Source organism: Lactuca virosa, chromosome 6 (genome assembly GCF_052849685.1).
Source record: "Lactuca virosa cultivar CGN04683 chromosome 6, Lactuca_virosa_CGN04683_v6, whole genome shotgun sequence".
NCBI lineage: Eukaryota > Viridiplantae > Streptophyta > Magnoliopsida > Asterales > Asteraceae > Lactuca > Lactuca virosa.
The window spans coordinates 162,986,211-162,991,743 of NC_136431.1; the positions used below are offsets into that span (position 1 = coordinate 162,986,211).

General features: G+C 40.3%; 1 long non-coding RNA gene across 1 annotated transcript; it reads left to right on the top strand.

The window, feature by feature from the left end:
* Nucleotides 1-3,829: 3,829 nt before the first annotated feature.
* Nucleotides 3,830-5,314, top strand: LOC145118663 (uncharacterized). Its single transcript, XR_013713398.1, has 2 exons — nucleotides 3,830-3,925; nucleotides 4,055-5,314. It is a non-coding gene; the product is annotated as an uncharacterized LOC145118663 (long non-coding RNA).
* Nucleotides 5,315-5,533: the final 219 nt, after the last annotated feature.

The following is a 5,533-nucleotide window of genomic DNA, read 5'->3' on the forward strand; positions in this document are numbered from 1 at the left end:
AGCTCGTGCCTAGGGCAAGGCGAACAGTATTGTCGGAGAGCATCTCCCTTTTATGGGAGGAAGATTATTGGGGTCCGAGGCGAGGTTAGATCTGTATAGCTCTCGATTGGGTAAGACCTGTGGGCATGGCCCGTTCGTTGCTATAGACTGGATGAGACCCATGGGCAAGGCACGTATGGTTATGACAATGCGGGTGAGACCCGGTAGGGACCGGTTGGGTCAAGGTATTGGATCATGATTAGAGTGGCATAGGAGTGATGCATAGGCTAGGGTAGCCTTATCGGTTAGACTCTCAGGAACCTGGTGGCCGGACCATGTGTAAGGTTGGCAGTCTCAGCGGTGGATTGGGGATTTTTATATCCCAGTTTAGTGAAAGATCACCGTGAATCAGAAGATTTCGGGTGAAATGCAAGGGTAAATCCTTGGATCTTAGGTTATGAGTTATGTACCGGGTTGGATTTTCGTCGAGACTCGTGTGGGAGTCGTGAGTGTATATATGCAAGATCTGTACTTCAGCAAGTTATGGATTAAGGAATCTGTATGCCAAGGGTATCAGTTGGAGGGTTTCTAATCAAAAGGATGTTTTCAGTTCTGATGGTAGAAAGAGGCCATTGTGATTGTGTTTTGGATTTGGTTCTACCTGTGTGAAGTTGAAGCAAGTTATGGGGCTTCGGGATCATAGCAGTAATGTATTGGTTCGACCGTTAAAGGATCAATGATTTGTTCAGCGTTAGGAGGTTTTGTTCAGAGCATTGGCTGGAGGTAGTAAGGAGTGATTTCGAGGACGAAATCTAATTTAAGTGGGGGAGAGTTGTAACACCCTGTTCCGAATCGTTTCCTAATTCGGGGCCGTGACCCGAAGGTCGGTTATCATAAGGCTTAGGGCCTTTGGGAAAGAGAGATTTAGACCCTTTGGGTGTGGGTAATGTAGGTTAGATGATCTGAGAGTTCGGTTTGTGATTTGAAGCCCAAGGGTATAACCGTAAAGTGGCAGTTCGGGCTTTTATGAATATTGGATTTTAGTTCGGAAGTTTTAAGGCAAGGATGAGTTGATAGAAGCATAGAGCTTCTCGCTACCTTTCCGAGGATATAAGGATCGTTGAAAACGAACTTAGAACGAAGAAGTTATGGCCTTTGGAAGTTTGGCGGTTTTAGGGTTGAGCCTAGTACGCAGGGCGTACATGGAAGTACGTTAGGCATACTATGAAAGGTAGTTGTGGGACTCCTTTGGAGTATGCTCGGCGTACTGAGATTACGCATGGCATACTCCAGTCAGACCTAAACCCTAATTTTGGGTCTTGGACCTTATTTAAGCTCCTTAACTTAACACCAAACCCTCTTATCTTCAGCCTCCATCCCATTAAACCCTATAAATGAAACCCTAGCCCCCATTGGTGTTGTTCTTGAGATTTTGGTGGTATTTCATGCATTTTGGTGCTTATTGAAGAAGATGGAGCTTCTTGGAGAAGTATGGGATTGCTTGAAGCTTTTGGATCCAGGCTTTGTGCATCTTGATCTACCTTATGGAGGTATAAAGTTTCTAGCTTGATGACTCTATGTGTTGGATCTATTTTAAGGAATGTTTTGGGTTTATTTTGGTCCTTAGAGTCATCCATGTGAGTATGAGCTACTCCACGAGCTCAGAATGCTAGATCTTAGCATTTGTGAGGTCCCTTGTTCATAAAAATGCAAACTTGATAAGTTATTTTGGACCATGCATGAGTTTGGTTGTTTATCATGGATTTAATTGAGTATTGTGTCCCTTTAAGGCATGTAAAGGAGTAAAGTTGCCAACTTTACGCGTTAAGACATCATTTAGGGTCATATATGATTTTGGATGTCCTTGTCTTAACCATTAAGAGCTTTTTGTGGGATCTTTGGCCCTCTGTTGGGTACGTTGGGAGTACATAGGAGTAAGCTCAGTGTAATGCAATTTACGTGCATTGGCGACTTGTACATCATGCTTCGGCAGTCGGTACGTGGAGCGTACATTTTGAGTACGCAGGGCGTACTCCCCAGGAAATCTATTTTGGGCCTTTTGGGCCTTGGGCCTTTTAGGGGTTGGGCCATTAGATGTGGGACCAGTTATGTGAGGGGTAAAATGGTATTTTACCCTTTAGGAAATTGGATTATAGATTGGGCCTTGGATTTTGGGTTATTGGGTTAGTTATTAATTAAGGTTGTATTTATTGTAAGTTGGTGCGAGATTATCCGGTTCAGCGACCCGAACAGTTTCTGGTTATCAGCGAATTGAGGTGAGTCTCCTCACTGTACTCGTGGGTCGAAGGCACAAATGCCGGCCCACTAGGATATGTTATGCTAGTTGTCTTTGTGATTTTTGCATGGTATGTTGGGCTAGGCCCATTTGTATGTTAGGCTAGGCCCATTGTATGACGGGCTAGGCCCATTTGTATGTTGGGCTAGGCCCATGGATCAGGAAGGGCGAGACCCATTGTATGTTATGTAGGGTGCTAACTATCTTTGTGACATTTGCATTTGTATGATCGGGCTAGGCCCATTGGTTTGGCATGACTAGGCCCATTATGGTGGGTTGAGCCTAATATACGGGTTGGGCGCAATGTGAGGGCTAGGCCCAATGGTATGTATGGTATGTGGTATTTTGGGAAACTCATTAAGCTTTGTGCTTACGGTTTTTATGGTTATGGTTTCAGGTACTTCGGGTTCGAATGGAAAGGGTCCGGCTTTATCGCAGCGCATCCACCCATGGTTCCGCAATGTGATACTTTTGGGATTGTACTCTGATGACTGTTTTATTATGAAATATTTTTAAATGTTTGAATAAAAAGATAATTGGTGTTTTGATTGAATTAAAAATGAAATTTTTACCTCACAATTTTTCGGTCGTTACAATTTTTAAACTTAAAGATGGTCTGTTAAGCCAATCCAAAGTTGTGATTCATATGATGATTTGCATTATTAGTTTAGGAAAGACTTTGTCAAGTCAATCCAAATTTGTGACCAATTATGATAGAACAAGATATCACATTTAAAAGATAGAGCAAGTTATCACATCATACGAAAGTGGCGAGCATGTGGTGCACTTTGCACGTTGTCCATGTGCATTCACATTCACTTATTATTATTGACATTAAAAATATGTAAATCGTACCTTATGATCTATATGATGTGATGTATGATTTGAGCTAGAAAAGCCATCGAGAGGTAACGAAAAAAGCAAAGATTAGGATGTAAGGCAGATGAATCATCCGTTTGCTAAGCTAGTATCAACAGCAGATATCGTTCCATAGATATGGAACCATGGATACCGAATCATAGAGACCGAAGTGTAGATATCGATCTATAAATACCGAACCGTTGACACCGGACTGAAGCATGTGACTGAAGTGAAATGTCTCTTCGGGTGTGTTTGGTGATGGTTATACTCAGATTCGAGTAGAGATGGTATGGGCAATGCTTCTGTATCAAACCAAATAACTCGATTGTTACACCCATAGATGAGGAACGGATAGAGTATCGAATTTGTGGATCCGTTAGATAGATTATTACAGCCGGTAGCCATAAAATACCTGGTGTGAATTTGTTGTTGTTGCCATAGAACTGATGCCATTTATGCATGACATGTTCTTGAATAACTTCTTATTGATCTGTAGGAGATTCTCTTCTTTGTTGTTGCAGTGGCTTGTTTGAGGATGGCTTTGAAGATGATCCATGGGGCAGAATTGGTAGAACATCTTGTGTGCACAACCATCACCAAAACTAATGAAGTTCAGATGAAGGGTGCATAAGGTAGGGTGTTGAAATTAGGCTTTGAAGAGAACACAATATGATGAACAACTGTCGTGGGTGTTGGAGCTTGATATAGTAAAAAATCACTCTTTTAAGCATTTGGTAGAACATCTTGTGTGCACAACCCATTCCATCCTTTTTAACGGTTACTTAACAGGTAATGATTAATGTTTTTCAACCTGTGTAGAAGAATAAGAGGTTAACAACTGAACAAACACTATTTCTATTTTCAAGTTTTCCATAAATAGGTTCAGTCGATGAGAAAATATCTTAATGCATATTGTAGTTTGCTTGATTGGCGAAGAATCATAAATGATGGCTTGTTGCAGCTTATTTCAACCGGAAGGAAAACATCTTACACATGTCGATCTTGCTTTTTTTTTTTAAAAAAAAAAACAAAAATTCAGGGTGGAATGGATTCGTGGACCGAGAGTTGGATTGCAAGCTCTTGGGTGACAAAGGCATAGATGCTTGAACGACAAATGACGATCCGTATATACCGTATATACATTGTGTGATGATGCACTCAATTGATTCGTTTGTTTACACCTCAAGTGTGGATTCAAGATTTCACTGTTCATCCAATTAACCTTCCATGAGTATGCCTGGAGTTGCGAAGTTTGGTTCGAAATAGATTGCACCGGGGATGCCGACCCGTACGTGTCCGAACCAGTGGGTGTCGATCGATGTATACCGAACAATAGAAGTCGAACCATATATACCGATCCATGGATATCGGACCAGAACATGCGTGACCGAAGCTTAGATGCCCAAATCATAGGATTGGTGCAATGGGCTTAGTATGTGCTTGAAGTGTGACCATTTTAATATGACGCGATAGTTTTTATACACATCTGAAGTCGGATGAGGTAGCACAAGCCTATCACTGTTATTGCAATTATGTTTTGCTGTAGTGACACACCATCGCTTGAGTAGGCCATCAAAAGAAATACTTGATGTTGGGATTGAATTCGTTGAGAGATAGATGTGGGATTGAATTTGTCATGAACCAAGTCAGATGGAAGCTCAAGTCAAGAAACTCCTTTTTTTTACATGTTGATTTAGGATTGCTAGATTTGACAATCACGTGTAGATTTCTAGGTGGGATGAACCGAGCTGCGTTGTGAACATCTGGATCGAGTATCGTCTTCAATGTCGGGAATACTGGCATAGAATAAAGTTCAAACGGGAAAAAATGGAAGTCGCCAACATCCATTGACGAATTCAATTTTGCTACAATAGAATCGATTTTATGTACAACTTAGGTACAACTTACTAATGCTCAGGTATATGGCTGTCTGGTTTGATCGATCGTCAAAGAACATAGGTGACGTTTACCACTGAAGTCGGTTATCAGACAGAGGAAAGGGGTCGAGAGTTGACTGGTTTTGTGATTGTAATGAGGTAAGAAAACCCATATGTACCAAACCATAGATGCAGATCACCGAATACCAAGCCACAAGTACGATCAATGTAAACATAACTTATATCTCCGATTCACTTCTATTTTTTTCCCTAAAAAATGGGATAAACAGTCATCCTACTATATTTTTTATCTCGTTTTTACTCCCAAAAAAACATATATATTCTATTCTTCTAACTTATATAAATTATCAAATACATCACTTCTATTAATTTGGTTTTAACAAATATATAATCTATATTTTTTTCATTACAATAATATTAAATAAATAAGATTATATTTATAATACGTAATTATAAGTTTTTGTAAAATACGTTATTGTGTTTTAAAATTTCAATATGT